Source organism: Ambystoma mexicanum, chromosome 13, assembly GCF_040938575.1.
Source record: "Ambystoma mexicanum isolate Mex_15411 chromosome 13, UKY_AmexF1_1, whole genome shotgun sequence".
Classification (NCBI taxonomy): domain Eukaryota; kingdom Metazoa; phylum Chordata; class Amphibia; order Caudata; family Ambystomatidae; genus Ambystoma; species Ambystoma mexicanum.
Window position 1 is genome coordinate 522,997,205 of NC_090938.1, and position 18,182 is coordinate 523,015,386.

The 18,182-nt window shown below is 45.3% G+C and overlaps 1 protein-coding gene across 5 annotated transcripts in view; it reads left to right on the forward strand.

Annotated features, from left to right (window-relative positions):
• Window positions 1-18,182, forward strand: part of LOC138521417 (spermatogenesis-associated protein 21-like) — a 1,690,677-nt gene that overhangs the window by 738,273 nt on the left and 934,222 nt on the right. The gene's annotated exons all lie outside the window — the stretch shown is intronic.

The window sequence follows — 18,182 nt, forward strand, 5'->3', positions numbered from 1 at the left end:
CCCGGCACCAGAGGGCTCCACAGCCAAGACACTGAGCACGGGACCAGAGCCTGCACTCCCCTCTTCACCAGCCCTGGAAATTAATGTGTCTCTCTATTTAGGTTTCTCTTGCTACTCGTGGACTCTGGGGTGTGAATGAATGAGGGCTCCTTCGTATGTTATAAAAGCATTCCCATTTGCCCACACAGTAAAAGCCATTATGTATTAATTTTATTTTATTTTCGGAAGATATTCTTGCACTTATATGATTGCACCCGGTCCTGTCCTTTATTAAATGATAGTCTGTCGAAGCTTCGTGCTGGATGCCTATTTCACGAGAACCTCCCACATAAGCTGCAGTGCAACTAACCCACATGTTGTTTGCACGTTGGTAAATGCTTTCTTTTCACCCAATCCAGAAGGGTGTGTGTGTTAGCGCCTCCCTCGAGGTCAAAGAACAACTGTCACTAGGGGTGTAACTTCGGCTTCGAGTGAGGAGTCCAGTTAACATTCGGCCGAAACCGAATAGTGGATTTTCAGCCGAATGTCTGCCAAATACTCACTCGAAGCCAAAGTTCGGTACACGCCTAGGTAGAACGGGGGGATGGACAAAGGAAGATAAAAGGGGGGGGCAGAGACAAGCAGCAGGAATCACCACAAGGGAAGACAAAAGGGGAAGTGGGGAAAAACAGAAAACACAGGACAGGGAGAGGAGTGAGAGGGTGTCAAGGGGGAAAAGGTAAGAGCAGAGGAAGCGGAGGAGGAGGGGGAGGCAAGGGAGAGCCACAAGGGTCAATAGAGGAGGTGGGGGGACACCCAAACAACACAGGTCAAAGAGGGGGGTAGAGGGGACATCAGGGTGCAGCGTCGGTCATGGGGAGGGGAGGGGGCACAGAGGGAACAACTCAGGTCATGGGGAGGGGGCACAGAGGGAACAACTCAGGTCATTGGGACAGGAGGGGGCACAGAGGGAACAACTCGGGTCATGGGGAGGGGAGGGGGCACAGAGGAAACAACTCAGGTCATGGGGGGGCTTACCTTACAAACATGCAACAAAAAGGGCCTTAGACTCAGGCCTTGGAGGCGGGCCGGCATTCGCCTGCCAGCTTGCCCGATTGGCTCAGATGAAGAGAGAGTCAGCCAATCAGGGCAGGCAGGGCTGGTGTGTAGAGGCCAGCTGAAACTAACAAAGAAGAGAACGGCCATCTTGGAAGGGCCTGAACAAAGAAGCCCAGCATGTACAATACAAACGAAAATGCTTATGCAGGCAGACGCCATGCTAAACAACATGATGGCGATGTCAAAGTTTGTAAAATACATATTTTGATGTTGAAGTTTGATTTTTTTCCAAGGTAGCGCTCAATGTACAACATGCAGTCCACAAAAGCCCAAGGGCTTACCTTCAATTGTTAGTGCAGGGAACCAGGGCCTCCAGGGTATCCCACCTGTATCCACCTGCAGGGTGGGATACAGACATCAGCCAGTTGTCTCATACTTGGGTTTGCTGTCACAACGTATCATGCCATTGTTAGCCATGTGCATGCATGTGTAAATCCCACCCTTGCTGTTTGTTTGTTTGTTTGTTTTTATTTATTTCTATAGCGCACCTTAACCCAGGGGTATCTGGGCACATTCGAAGGTTACAGGGTTCCAGACATGCAGATGCAAGGAATAATGATTACATAATTACATCACATCACATTACATAATTACAGATGCAAAGAAAATAATGATTACATAATTACATCATACAGTCTAAACAATAGTAAGGATATGATATGAGAGGTTATTTATAACGTGCTTAATACCCATAGGTTTCTAAGCGCGGACGCAGGGTTCGAACCTGTGTTGCTCTGTGTCGTCTTGCTTCCAAGGCGAGCACGTTGCAGCTGAGCTATCCTCCTCAGACAATACTGAGTTATTTGCGTTTTGAGTCATAGGTTCGTTCAGATTGGTTGTATAGTAGTGGGGGGTGGTCGAGAGAGAGATTAATGTAATACTACTCGGTTAGCCATTTGATGGAGTTGCTTCTGAAGTTAGCAAATGAGTTGGATTATTTTAAGGATAGGGGGAGCGAGTTCCACAGCTGGGCAGCCATGACTGGGAAGCTGATCCGACCAAATTTTTGTAATTTGTATCTTCGGACTATTAGGCCGAGTGTATTAGATGGCCTGGTGGCTCCAGTAGCAGGATTTAATTCAAACTCTTCTGTTAGGTACAGGGGGGCCACGTGATTAAGTGCTTTGTAAGTGAGGGACATAGTTTTGAGTTGAATATTGTTCTTGATTGACAGCCATTTATATTGTCTGCTTGTTTCAGATATGTGAGCTCTCCTTGAGATGCCCAGGGCTCATCTGAGAGCATTGTTTTTAAAATGTTTGTAGTTTATTGAGCACATATGTACTGGCTCCCAGGTACAGTCCATTGCAGTGATTCAGCTTGGACAGTATTAAAGCTCTGGCAAGTGTAATACAGCTATCCTTAGAGAGTAGGGGTTTGCATGCCCTGATTATTTTCCCGGTATATGCTGTGGCAGATGCCGTGGCGTTCACCTGTTTATGTAGATTTAAGGTGGCGTTGAGGTAGAACCGTAGTGTTTTTACCTCTTTGGCCACTGGTATTTTGTTTCCATCAATGTTGAAGGAGTTGTAGTCTGAGTTCAGTTTTTTTAGGTTAGCTGTAGAGCCTACAATTAGCAATTCCGTTTTGTCATCATTCAGGCAGAGGCTGTGTGTGGCCATCCATGTCTGAATGATGAGATACATTTTGTTCACTAATGCTACATCATCCTCATAATTGCCCGACAATTGAAGGAGGATCTGGGTGTCATCCGCGTAACTGGTGTAGGTGACACCCAGACGATCCAGTTTGTCGTATAAGGGCTTAGTGAAAATGTTGTACATAGTAGGTGATATACAGGAGCGTTGGGGGACTCTGCATGTGTTGGGAACAGGGTTGGTTGCTGCTGACGGAGAGAAGACTCTCATATTCCTATTATTTAGAAAGGATTGAATCTAGGTAATGGTGTTCTGGGAAGAGGGCTGCAGATGCGAGGTGGTTGCATAGTACCTTGTGGTCCACCAAATCGAACGCTGCTGATAGGTCCAATAATAGTAGTAGGGCCATTTTGCGCTCAGTCTGAGCTTTTAGTTCGAGGAGTGCCATTTCGGTCCCTTGTTGAGGTCTAATTCCTGAGTGGCGAGTCCCTAGGAGGTGGTTAATGTCAAGATATTCTTGGATCTGTAGATAGGCTACTCTGTCCAGAATCTTTAATAAGACAGGGACGGTCGTAATTGGCCTATAATTTGTAGGGATGGTTGGGTCCAGGGATTGTTTTTTAAGTAGGGGTAGAACCCAAGATTCTTTAGGTTGCTGGTTACTATACATGACGTGAATGAGGCGTTGATTAGTTTGGATATGAAAGTTGCTAGACCTCTGGCAGCATCTTTAATTATTTGCGCCGGGCAGCTGTCGCCTTGCATCATGTGGGTTTGAGGGAGGCGATGATTTTTTTAACCTCTAAGGCGGAGCTTTTAGAAAATTTAAAGTCCTGGGGTAGTTTGGTATCGGGTTTTTTGTCATGATGCATGTTGTCTATGTTTTGAATGTTTCTACGTTTTCAGAGATTTTGGATTGCAGAGTGGCTATTTTGTTGGTGAGAGTGTTCTGAATTTTCCTGTGCCAGAGTTGGTCCTTTACGCATGTATCCACCGGGGTAATAGGCGTCTCCATCTCTTTGAGGATCACATTTGGTGCTAGAGCTGGCCTGATTAATTCTATTATTGCATGATTCCCGTTTAGTGGTCAGTATTTTTTCCTTGTATTTAGCAGAAATAGTCTTTAGATTTGTTTTGTTCTCCGCAGAGGGGCAGAGTTTCCAAATATATTCTAACTTTATTTTTTCTGCTCGCAGATTTTTTGTTCAGGGGTGAACCAAGAGTTCAAGTGCGCTCTTGGTTTGCCTTTTGTGCAATTTGAGGGGGAGCAATGATATGCAGGGCTTTGGTTATGGAAGAGTTGTGTATCTCTACAAGTTTGTCTGGGTTGGTGATGTCCTTTGATGCATTTAGCGTAGGGATCACAAGTGGCAGGATAGCCTCCACCGTGATGTTGTGTTTGTTCCCGTGTGCCGTGTATGTGTGGTATCTGTGCAGCCTTTGGGAATGGTGACATGCATGCCTTTGCCTGTAAATGCAACCTGTCGCAATGTGGCAGGTGTTCTGTGGTGTGTCCCATGTGACTGCACATAGGCAGGTGGCTGTAGCATGGGTTGGCATGTTGTTGGGTGCTGCTGTTTGGATCTGAGTATTGCCGCATTCCTGATTCATTGTGGTACATGCAGTATAATGTGTTGATGTGATGTCAGTGATATGTGTACATCAGCGCGTGTGTCCAGGTTTGTCTGACGTGTGCATGCTCCCTTGGATGCCCCTGTCATTGGGCAGTGTACCCGCTTGGTAAGCCATGCTTATTTTCAGTGTTGCCACGTCCCTCCCTTTTTGGTCTGGTGCTTCACTGTGCTTATGTGGCAGGGATTGTACTCACCCACTGTCCAAGTCCGTTGTCCTCTGTACCTCTCCATGTATCCTGGAAGTGTGCTGTTGCATAGGTCCATGGAGTTGTGGGTGGAACCTTGGTAGCGAGCACAGCAGTGGGTGATGATGAGGTCAGGCCCACAGGTCACCCGCACGTTGACGGAGTGGTAGTGCTTCTTGTTCCTGTACATGGCCTCATGGACCTGGGTTGCCACCAACGCAAGATGGGTGCAGTCAATGGCTGCTATGACATTAGGCAGTTTTGCGGTGGCATAGAGCATTGCCTTTATGTCGTTGACCTGGGCCTGGGTGGTGGGCAGTGCAATATGTTGGTTGACATGGCGCAGGAGGGCATACCGCACCTGGGGCAGGAATGCGCAGAATGTGGAATTTGCCATGGTGTGCATCATGGCCACAGTGTGCTGGAAGGTGCCTGTCCCCAGGAACTGCAGGACTGATACCAGCTTCACCAGTGGGGGCACAGCTTTTGGATATTGATCCTGCTCCCAATATCTTCCTGGATTGTGGCCAGCAGCACAGTGATGGTCTCCCTGTTGAGGTGGTACTCAGTGACCAACTGGGTGTCGCTGAGGGCCCAGGGTGATGGCCTGACCCTGGGGTGGGTGCTTGCCTTGCTTAGACGGCTATCCTCCTCCTCCCCCCAGCCACCCTGTACTCCCTTTGCCCTGGCCTGGTTGTCCAGCATCTGAAGGCCCAGCCGCAGCATGAGCTGCTGCCTGTCCCATCTTGCAGCAATGAATGGCAGCATGGTGTTGGAAACAGTGTTTGGGACTTGGGTGTGTCTTACGTAGGCCTCTGGGGTGGATTGGGCGCACCTGTGGCTTCATTTCTGGCACATGTGTTCATTTACCTCCAGTTGGAGACTGGGGGTAATTCTCGGCTGTGTTAGTGCCTGTTTTCAGTGCTAATACCGCCGTACATGCACTTGTGATACGGCTGAAATTGCGCTTTGTGTTGTTGGCTCTATTAGCACCGGCTGTAATAGAGCTAATACGTTTAGTGTCCAGCTCGTAATCCGGCAGAGCGGAATTGGCAGCGCTAATTCCATTACTGCCAGATTTAAGGGCTACCGTCCAACTCGTGATGAGGCCCTTTATGTTTTAGTATCTCTTTCTTACTTAAGTAGAAGGGGGCATGGATCTTCCCCAAGTGATTTTGTGGCAAAGTACTGTGACAATGAAGATGGCAATGATTCCAATGAGGATTACTCTATTTCTCCACTCTAGGCAACCAATTCACTCTATCAGGGTCTGCCTTAGTTTCGGCATTCCTTTCTCCCATCTAGGTTCACCGACATCTGTGTTTTCTTGCTGCATTCGCACAAATTTGGGTACTCGCCTCGGTATCCGTTGAACTCGAACGCCTTTCCCCAGTCAGTGGCACAGAGCATTCCCACTCCTCACATCGAAACGAAACTTGTCCTGGCTTCCAGTTCCCACCGCAACTTCCTTCTTCTTCGGGTGCCTCCATGGACAACCAACACCGCTTCCCAATGCGGCTGATCCAGAGATTGCCTTTCTGTTTCTTTTCTCAACAGCAATGCTATGCAGCCACGGCTCTCTGTCCTGTCTTCTTCCTGGGAATTTGATTCTTCTCCTTCAGGGGGAGCCCCCCCTGTGAGTCTAGGGAGGTAAGCCTGTTCCACAATACCCTCCCAAGGGGTAGAGGCAAGTGGGGCCTCACCGGGAGAGACTCCTCCTTTGGGGACAGGACTCCCGTTCCAGTGAGGAACTCCCTCAAGCCGGATGCACTATCGAGGAATGCAAGGTTTGGACTGATACAATTTAATTTTATAGACAGGGTATACATGACTCTATCAATCAACAGGTATTCCACTGCTTTCCTTGGTGCGGGTGAGTTTGGCACGATTCTGGCATATGGTATGGGAATGTCCATTAATAATTGCCTACTGGGAAGCGGCGATAGCAAGGGTCAGTGCTTTAGTGCACAGGTCTTACGAATGCACACCAGTTGTGTGTTTATATGGATTGGTACCTGGGAGGAAAAGGAATAGAACCCAGAAAAAGATGGTACAGTTCTTGCTGATCTTGGTCTAGGGGCGGATCTCAATCTCATGGAAGTGCCCCAAATGCACAGTGTTATTGCTTTGGATTAGGGATATTCAACAGTGTTACCTGGCTGAGATGGATGTTTTACTGAAACGGAGCGAAGGAAGAGCATGACGGAGGAGGGATGGATTGGAGTCCGTGGTGAACGATTTGATCTCGTCACCGATTTAAGACCACCCTAAGGGAAAGAGTCCGAAAGGGGCAGTGGGAGAGGGGGTGGAGGGAGAAAGGTGAGGAGAGATGATAAGGAGGGTAGATACTGATGGATGTAAATGATCATATTGAAGAGGGGAAGGGAACTGGTGGGGGGAGTGGTAGGACGAGGGAGAGGTTCAAAGTCGGGAGTCGATTGGCGAATGTGCGACCAGACCTTGTGATACTGGGGAATAAGTCTACAAAGGTATTAAATGATTGTATGTGCAAATACAACTGTGACCAATCTGTTTGTTGTTATTACATTGAAATATGAAAATAAAACAGATTTATTTTTAAAGCTGGATGTACTATGGCCTACATGGGATGTTTTAAAACATTTGAAATACATGAAGTGTCAAGACTGGGACAAAGAACCTCCTAAGGGATACTGTTATCTTATGAAAAAACATCCTGTGCCTTTAAATCAGAATGCCCACGCTACTGGTGCGAGTATGTTAAAGAGCATATCTTCAGAGATAGGAGCAAGAAGCAGGAGAAGAGAGAGAAGATTGCGTACACAACCCGGGGGAGGCCCCAAGCTGGGTAACAATGAGAACCAAGAAGCCAGCGAGTTTCAAACTTGCTTGCAATGGCTACACAGGATGCCAGAGTTGCAGTGGACCCGAAACCTGAGAAACCGGCAGGCCAGAAGCCCAACCGAAGGTGGTGGTGAGACCACAGAGACAAATCCGGGGTGGACAGACGTCACTGATACCACCAGAAACAGAAGGTTGCAGTGTGTCCGGCTATGCAATCGAGCACCGGTACACTGTGAGAAGATGCAAGAGAGCAGAGAGATGGATGCCAGAGAGGAAACAATACTGGCGCTCCATGAGCAGAAAGTGAGTCCCCGGGAAAGAAACCTTCCGAAAATGTTTCCCTTCCAGAATGAAGGTAATGGGTAGAACAGGAAGTACAGGAAGGCTCAAGGGTATCATTATACTGCACAGTTAAATCATCACAGTAGAAGTTATGAAACAAATTTAAATTTGAAGTCAAGTATATATAAAGATTGTGAACGTACAGCAAAAGTTGGTGGAAAGCTAGGCAATGAAAGAGAGAACCACTGGATGAACATTCTCTGGGAAAGAGGGAAAAAAAACGTGCTTTCCTGAACAAGAACAATATAGTACTAAAGAAAAAGAAAGACACGGCCATGAGCCTACACACCTAAGGAAGATACAAAACCAAGGATCCAAGAAAATTTAAACTGTTATAATTTAAGAGTGAGTGAACACCAGTCAAAATTATATTCCTCAAAAGAGCATGCTGTATTTAGGCATTCATCTGCTTATATCCACTGTCTGAGTGCTTAGAGATAAGCAATGTTTGCTTTACCTTCCTGTTGCTGGCTTTGTAGATTTTCATAGTTCCCAGACCCCTCTCCGTTGTCTCAGCCAGTTGCTGATTTACCCGGGTACCACACCCAACCTCATCTGTGGAAACAGGTTAGTGGCTGCAGTATAATAGAAGGGAAAATCTCAAGAGCATAAAGGGGCCAAATTAGTTATACAGATATCACACACGGGGGGTGGTCCCCTAAATGAACCAATTGGAAAAACAATTCTACATAGCCACACTCTTATATAGATCAAGAGACTGTTGTGGACTTTGTTGAAATAAATCAGATGGAAGGCACACATATGAATAGAAAATTAATTATTTATTCAGTAGGCCCATGGGTCCTACAAAGTTTGAAATATTCAATTTAAATTTGATGAAATCTACTTCAAAGTAAACAGGTAAAACAAACGAGTAACAGAACAATAAAACCATACCTAAGACCTATTGCATATAACAGTATGCCTAAACAAATCTTGCATACTGTATGACCTATTGTAGAAGCAATGAAACATACATAATTCATAGGGTTTACATAAAAAAAATGGAAGAACCCATAGGTCAAAGGATGAACATTGCAACAAATACTTGACTTTAATTACAAGTGGCTGTAGCTGGCAGGGAGTGCTAGAGAAGGGTCCCTGCGTCTGCCTGAGCATTCCTCTGATCCCTCTCCCTTCTCCTCTCAGAGCTCAATGTAACCTCCCTGTCCCCATCTCGTTCCTCTGCCTACTGTCTGGTATTACCTAGGGCCAACCTGGCCTACCAGATCTTTGCTGCTATTGCTATCTAGCTCCTTCCCCCTTGTTATATTATTTTACCACCTGTCTGCTTCCAATTCCTTCCACTTCTTGTAGTATTCTACCGAGTCATAAGGGTAATCCTCCCTGGGCCATCCTCCCCCAGTTTCTTTTCCTCCCTCAGCGCTAGGCCTACAAACCTGTGAGTTGGATTTTAAGGGCCCATGGTCTTTTCACCAAAGTCTTCCCAGAACCCTGTACCTTCCTCTGGATGTTTGTCCACCTATTCCTTAATAGGACTTTTACAACTGCCCTTACCCGCTATAATCCATGGTAATCTTTCCTCCATATCACTCTCCCCTCTTGATGATACCTCTTCAGTGTCACAGCAGGCCTCTGAGGTCCATACCTCACCCTGGTCCTGGGGTTTTACCAGTTTCTCCTGCACCCTGTCTCTAACCATCTCCTCTTCACATCTGGGCCCTGATGTTTTCTCTTCTTTCTCCTTAACCTGTTCTCATTCTTATGTGTTCCCCTCTCCACTCCACAAATTCCACCAGCACCTCCTGTCCTGTCTTCTTCTCTACTGTTAGAAAAGTGCATCGAACCCAAAGGCACACCTGTGTAGGATGATTTGTGATAAAGTAAAGATAAGAGTTAAGGTTTTAGGAGTGAGTTTGAGGTGCGCGGGGAGATAGACTCAACCTTGGCATCTAGATTGGATGCAAATATGGACAAAAAATGGTTGTTCCCAAAAGGTTGGGGAACTCCTGTCCCCTGCACACTATCAAATATCTGTAAATACAGATCAATAATTTAGTGGAGTTTAGATACTCTTTTTGTACATTGTTTTAAGAAACATTTTTCATAAGGTGATTATGGTAAACAGTTCATGTGATAAGTAACCATTCTCATAGACCAAAATTTTCACCAAAAATTTCAAGATTTTTATTGTACAAAGTACATGGTGAAGCCCACCGCGTTTCGAGTTTTCCACTCTTCTTCAGGGGCAATAGCACAATTTTTCTATAGAAGCAAAAAAACATAAATCATATTTTAGCGACTTGTATACATTCGTCTAATGTATATACAGGTTTCAAGAGTCAGTATATTCACAACGAAATATCATTGTAGCAATTAGTAACAACCTGATAAGCAATATTGGAATGCAAATGCCAATTACAAAAGATTCCATAGACCAAACATATTAGTAGTCCATTTGGACAACATCTACAGCATCAAATGGTTTGTATGTAACATAGCGCATAGGTCTCTTTTAAAACAAATTATGGATCATATGGAAAAGGTAAGTCAGTTGTGTCTCAGACAATGTACCTGTACCTAGTTAGGAAAGACATAGGGCATTCTATATTCAAACGTGGTATTATATATTCAAAAAAGGCATGGATATATACCAATGGAACTTACAATCTAAGGTAGAGTATGCGTGAAAAGAAGTAGGCACGAGAGTACGTGCTTGTTCAAATTACTTTCTTTAAGCTGGAGTCTCCCTATAGCATGAGAAATGTTAGATTTACAAAGAAAATTCTGCAAACCAATTGAGTGAATGTCATATGAGAGTGAGGTAACTTACATGTAGCCAAAGAAATGAGCTGCTACATTTTTCGGTAAGCGAAGTGGTCGTCTTCATGGAAAGGATATTACAAGGTAGCTAATGCAGGCAGCATACAGCTAACCAAATAGAATGAGAAAATAAGAAAAAATAAGAGGTGTGTCACTATAGTGCCCTATACGATTGAAGTCCATCAATTCGAACCAAAGCGTAATAGACTTACTTGGAAAAGAGGATGATGAGGCTTGGAGTCTTCCCGGTGGGTTGCATCTACCAGGTTGGAGATGCGACTGAACCGTGGAGGCTCTCCTTTTATACTAGTACCTGTACGCCGTGCCGGTGAACATGCGCGGCAAGCACGTCCCAGTGGGCATGTGTGCTCTTAGGTAGACGTCACACTGTTGATGAAAACTATTGCTCATGCCTGGTGTGAGTCGAACGAGTGATGTCACATTCGCGCATGCGTATGTTTAAGGATAAACGGTTCCGAGCACTCTAAAGTGGTAAATAGCGTGTATTGGCATAGTTATATGTAACTCCATATAGTTGGGCACGAATAAGATAATTGATGGTCAATGAAGGACAAGATAAATAAAAAATCGAACAAATCGAAAGAAATGAAAGAAAACCCTGGATGACCAAGGTAATTTCCTGATCATACCAATACATCGTTCTAAATAGTAAGGGGCATAGATCAAAGAAAGACATAAGTCCTCAATTGGATGGAGAATAAATGCACGAGATGCATGTCTGTAAAAAACAGATACGTAAAGTGCTGTCGGAAGAGATAACGGTCAGTCTGGATTGTTATCGTCAGCCAGAGTAATTGAACATGTAATGGATTGTGTATACATGATATTCATTTCTTGTATCAAATTGAGTGCACATCAAACCAACATAGCTCAGTCTGCGATGTATAGTGGACAGTGTATACACAGTATTCATGACTTGTTCCAAATTGGATGCACATTCTGATCAGCAAATCAATGCTTATTCTTAGAAGTGTTTAGACAAAGTCACTGTAGGTAGTTTTACAGGTGTCAGAAAGGAATCTAAACGCATAAAGATTTAGGAAAAAACTGAACAAAGTGGGAATTTTCCTCTCCACTGCTGCCACCTTTTCAGTCTCCTATCCCTCCTGCAAGTTCTATGTGAAAAGACCTTTTTATAATGGTCTCAAGTGAAAAAGACCAATTTTATTTTACAATTTTTCCTTTGGTCGAACATCCAGCATTGAAGCCTTTTTTTCTGCCTTTTTAAAAAAAACAATTCAAGTGGTTTCACTTCCCTGAGCCCCCATTACTCCCCCCACCCATCCCAAAACACATACATACACACACACATAAACACACACTTACCCGTTCTCCTCTGCCTCCACTTCCGGGTCTCGCTGAGCCTGTCAGCCCCTGCGCACACTTGTGTGCGGCAGGGGTGTGACAGTTCCATTTAGAAAGACTGCTCTATGCGGTCACGTAGCAGTCTTTCTAAATTGTTTTTTTATGTCATTGTATAGAAAACGACTTCTTCACTTAGGACCCTCCAGCATCTTTCCTCTCCGGCACTCTCCAGTCTTCAGCCTTCTCCACACATGAGCTTCCTTGTCCTGCAGCCCACACTCAGGAACTGGGGTCTGTTTGCATTTCTACTGTGTTCCCCCTTCCCCCAAATTGAGCTTTTCACTGCGGGTCTGAACCTGTGAATTGTAATTGACAAGAGTCTTTGGGATGGCTAGTTTAACGGAGTGCACCTATAGCTGATTTGGGCTGCCAATCTGGATGCCAGTAATCCTTCTACCACCATGCCCTATGCTGATTATGCTATTATGCTCTCCTGGGAGTCCCAGTTCACCGCACATGTGAATTAAATACTGGGAACACACTCGGTAATCTTTTTATACTCTACGGTTTAGTAAATGGTCTGTGTGCTCGGAGAAATTGCAACATTGTATTCTTCTTTTGTAAATTGGTTTTTCCTCTGATACAAACCCTTGTCAGCAAGCCACGGTTTGCAGGATTGTATCTCCAGGTATCAGGACTAAGGAGGGAGGGGCTAAGGAAGCAACCAGGAATGCCACAGGTAGGAACCATGACTGAACTCGCAGGAAAGCATTGGAGAATGGAACTAAAGACTGGCTGCTGAGATGAAGGTTTAAGAGCGAATAGACATGTTGCTATCACGGAATATAGTAGAGTGTTCACAGTGGGGTCCTTTTAAGAAGCAAACAGGAGTAGGCAAATCCCTTGTGACAGTGTCCCCTTCCTGATCATGGTCAATGGGTGCCACCCTAAGCTAGTGGATGCTAGGCCAGTAGGAGGTATACAGAGAACCCTAGACCATACTCACTGGAACCCCGCCCTAAGGCAGAGGACAGTCACTGAAATGGTAGAGGCAGCCTTACCCATATGCAGAACCACTAAGAGGATAGTCACTCAGGAAGACCCACCGCCTGACTACCTATGCTAATATTCAGGACCACAAAGGGGGGAGTCTAAGCAGTCCTCGTACCCTCACCACCTCTCCTACCCTACCAGTGACTGCCACGTGGAGAGGGGGGTGACCATAATCTTCAGAGAGAGGCCTTCACATAAAATTAACACACTTAGAGAGCCACTGAAGCGCCCTAGTCAGACCCAAACATCTAGCAGAGAAAGGAAGTCTCTCCCTTTAAGGGTACAATGTTACAACAGCTGAAAGTCCCAGATGAGTGAGAAAGTATGTTGCTTTCTTTGGCACAGATGCCAGGAGTGCTTTCACATTGTGACCAAAGTTGCACTTGAACAATGAGGAAGTGATTTGTGTGTAAAGTGCGAGCCAGGGACAAATGTCTCTCAGTAGCACAGGGCCTGCAAACTTGCAAATGCCTAGTGATGAAGGAGGTTTAGATGTATTAGACCGCTTCCCATGCTTACCACAGAATTTCCTAACTCCATATTAAAATGCTGGGAGAGGGGAGAGAGGCTCATACTGAAGCAGGCAAGAACAGCATTGGTTCCAGGGGAAGGGAGGGAGACTGCATGCATGTCCAGGAGTCTTCTGGAATCCAAAATGGTAGCATGCCTTCACGTAGGCCTATGGCTGCCCTCTTCCAAGCCACCCGACCCCCAACCCATGGCCCAATCACAAACTCAACTATGTGTGGGTTCACCCCTCCATCGCAAACACCTGGGGAATAATCATTAAGAGAACTTTAAGCATGGTGTTTCACGGAAATAACTTCAATTCAAAAATAGGCCTTAAGTGGACATAGACAGTCACGACAGGAAGTTCTGCAAAATTCACATATTATATTCTTATAACAATAACAACATCATGATTATAATAAAAAACATTATTCTCACTTGGTTAAACATAAAAACATATATGCATAAAAAACAATCACATGGAGACACAATATAGAACATACACTACAGAATATATAGTGCAAAATAAGCCATTCAATCCCCACTGAAGAGGAGTCAAAACATAGGTACTACATCAACCCCTCTCCACCTCCTATACACCATAAAGTGCTAGAAAAGGTGTCTAAATGCCTACTGTACTTTATCATAAAGACAACAAATATTTCATTATTTTGTCTACAAAGGTTCGACACAAAAAGACATACAACACAGTCATCTGTCACCGAGTGGAAGTCCCAACATCTTATTTGTTTTCCACTTTACATAGACCTTCCCTTCTCCAGGTTTCGACAAACCGGCATCCAGAGCTACAATAGAGCTGATGCCTGTCTTCCTCAGGACGGGACTGTTATTGACCAATAAAGGATGACATCTCACCAGGTATGGTTGTTACATAATCTAATACTGCAGAACTAACTGTCCACAAACAGTCCATATCTGTCATTAGCTCCTTTAAATAGTTGATGAGCAAACAACATACCGTTCACCAATGTGTGGGGGCACAACCCAGTGGCTCTCCACCATCATTTAGGGTAACTGCAGCTTATTACTTCTGCAAATAAACCAAGCAGAAGAAAGTAAGTCAAAATCAACCTCCTCACCTATTACTAACAATGGCGTACATTATAGTCATATTGGGCTTTAGCATACCTCTTGTATGTTTCCAAGGGGCAATTTCAAATTAAGCCCCGCTTTCCACCAGGCACCGGAAAACTTGCAAGTATATGGTGCGTCAAAAGGTGAACAGCACCTATAACAGAACACATCCAGATTCAAACACTGGTCTAGTATGCTCTCACATATCTTTTGAAATCTGGAAATACATATCAAATGTACTCTCTCGCGTCTTAGTAAGCTCCAAATGTACGGCAGAGCTTAGCTACATTTTAGATCTTGAATTAACCCACAGGGATAGAAACAAAACCATTAGCCCTGCAACAATGTAAATTCAAAAATCGCACACTAAAGTGATCAATGTGATCAATCAAACAGTTTGGCTTTCGAGTGTGTCTTTGTTTGCCAATCAGTTAAGTATCATGCAGAATTGTTAGCTACCTATATCTCCATAATGATTTAGCTGAGAAAGTGCTTTAGCTCTTGGAAAGAGGAGAATCACGATTCTGTATCATTGTGTGACTCAACACGTCTACTCTCTCTGTAACAGTTATTTTTTAGCGATCCATTTGGGGCCTAGGCATCGCCCGTAAATTAAGCCCACAGACGCTGGATAGTAATCAAAACAAAGGGTACCGTGCATCGTAGGATAACTTACCCACTTGACATCCTTAACATTGCTACCTTGCATCGCGTTTGAACTGCGCGGGTGCAGTGGGAGAGGGGAGAGAGGCTCATACTGAAGCAGGCTAGAACAGCATTGGTTCCAAGGGAAGGGAAGGAGACTGCATACATGTACAGGAGTGTTCTGGAATCCCAAGATGGCAGCATGCCTTCATGTAGGCCTATGGCTGCCCTATTACAAGCCACTCGACCCCCAACCCATGGCCCAAACAGAAACCAACGCAGTCCTCATTACACAGGTGTCATTAAGCACCATCCAAAATGCCATAAAAAGCATCCAGTTCAGTCTGGAAACGTGGGTAGTTTGAGTAGGAGTTGAAGGAAGGAGTTTGGCTGTGAGTGGCTAGAGAGAGGAGTACTTAGAGGGTATCTGGAGAACAGAGCTGTAGGTTATATGAATATCTGAAATTGTTGCAGGAAGAGAGATGTGTTATCAGAGGGAGGACATTTGTGGGAGAGTGAAGGATGCTTAACGTCAGAGGAAGAGAGGAAGATGGAGGAAGAGACACTATCATGGATTGAAGTGTTATTGGGCAGTGGAGGCGGTGGATCATCAGAGGAAGAGATAGAGAGTTGTGAGGAGGTTAGAGGATAATTGATCCATCTACTGAGAGAGAGTGTTTTGAGGTTGGAGGAGAAATGCCCCCAGGAGAGCCACTGTCCATGAGGGAGAAGGCTGTGGAAGCCCTTAACATTGAGGGCAGAGAAAAAATAGTTAACTGAGATACCACAACTGAACCTGAGCAAGTGGGAGGAGAAAATATACCTCTTCCTGGAAAAGAAAGAGCAGGCAGGTTCCAACGGACTAGGTTTGTCCATAGCAGAAAGTAGAGGAGGTGGAAGATGTATGAGACGGTTCAGGCTCACCAGCGTTAGGGGGCTTACGCCAAGGTGGTTCAGCAAGTAGCTGTCTCAGGGTCCAAGGACCTAGGGCAAATACGCAGTCAACCGATGAAGAGCATCTGAGGCCCAAATGCAAGAGCCTTGAAGAGTGTTTCAGTCCTGTGAGTACTCATATAGCGGCTTGCGCTGCTGGAAGAGACCTGCAGACATGTCCAAGCCTAGAGCCAACCGGCTGTAAAATCCTATCATCATACTCAACCAATGAAGATTTGCGATCCCTGCAAAACCACATCCCAAAGACAAAGGCCAGGGACAGAGCCCTTTGCTGGAACTGTTGTAAGGGACATGCTTTATGGCTTAAGCTAAAGGCATTTTTTACCACTCTGTTATTGTGGTTATCAGTAAAAACTCTTTTCTGATATTGAAATCTAACCTTGGATCAGCTTCTTTGTGTCTCCCACCCGGCTACCCAGTCAGCATCCTATTATAGGGAATGAAGTAAGCTAAATGGTTACATGTTGTGTGGGATAAAACAAAGGCATTCCCTACTCTGTGCTGGCTCAGGTGAAGGTAACTCCGCCCATGTTCTGGATCAGCACTAGTGATCTAGCCGCTCTGCCTTGTTAACCAGAACCAAGGTAATAGCCACTGAATGGCAAGTGGCCTGGAAGATGCTGATCTAGTTCTGTGTAAATGCACAAAGAAAACAAGTAGCACCCCAAGAAGGCAACACTGGATCGGATGCCAGGTGTAAATCAGCCTCTGCTTGACTGAGGCCTTTCGGCTCAGGATGAATGGAATGCAGGGATGAGAACTGGTGGATGGAACCCTAACAGCAGGACTCTTTGACACATCGAATGTCCCTTTAAACATTTGAAATTACTTTCCGGATGTTCCGGGCAAAGTGTTTTCCCTTAAAGAGAACGCTCACTTTTTCTACACTAGATCTGGAGGTTTGTTTAAAGAGAGCTGCAGGCCCTGTCATTTAGAGAGCAGCAGGTGCATTACCAGGACCTTGCAGGTTATTCCTAGGAATGTGATTAGGGACTCACCCTATAGGGCTTGTCTACCTTGATTTGTTAGTTGTGTGAGGTGGGACTGGACTCTTAGAACTGGCATTGTGACTATCTCCTGGCATGTCATTGAAATCTGAAAATCAGTGAACACTGACCAGGGCATTCTGCCCATACCTCCATCAATCCCAAATCCCAGTCTCGATTTGGCACCCAGCTCTTTGGATCACTCCCTTAGGTAATTTCCAGAACCTGGTAGGGGAATGTTTTGGCACTATGGGCCTATTTAAAAGTAGGGTGGTGAGTTGATTTTTCGCGGTAATTCCACTGGACAGAATTACTGTTACCGCCGTGGTGTCCGGCGGAATTACTGCTATATTACAGGTGGACGGGAGCATGCACAAACCATAGGCAGTAATGGTAATTCTGTCTGGTGCAATTACTGCGGAAAATCATCTTTGAGCAGTAAATCCTGCACATTTCTGCAGAATCACTGTTACTGCTAGAAAATGGAGGAACGGTAATTCTTCTGGCAGAATTACTGCTAAGCGGAAAAAGCATAATTTCGCAAATGGGAAACTTAGCAGCGGCCATCTTTAAAAACACAACCCATCTTCAATCCACTATTTCCCTTTGCCATCCAGCTACCAAACATCGTGGAACCATGCCTGGAGACAAGGGCAGGATGAGGGTGCTAGAATTAAGGGTTTGCAAACCTAACTTCAGTGAGGCAGAGCTGCAGGTATTAGCAGAGGAGAGCATGACCAATGCTGATGATCTGTTTGGTGCTAATCAGCGCAAAACATCTGTCTGCTGCAAGAGCACAATATGGGCAGACATAAGGGACAAGGCAGTGGCAGTGGCTGCTGTGCAGGGAGATGTGGAAGACAGCAGGAAGAGGTGGAATGACCTCAAGGCACATGTATGCAGTCTCCTCGCCTCTCATAACTTTGAGACGACTGCCACTGGAGGAGGCACAGTAGAGCCACTGCATCTTACCCCCTGTGAAGAGAGAGTGGCAAGCATCCTTCACATGGAAGGGATAGAGGGTATTGGAGCAGCAGAGATGGTAGCAGAAAGCAAACTAGAACCAGGTGAGTACAGAAGAACACCATGGGGGCAGGGAAATGTGAAGGCAGTGCATGTGTCCCAGCCAGCATTAGGCTAACACACAGG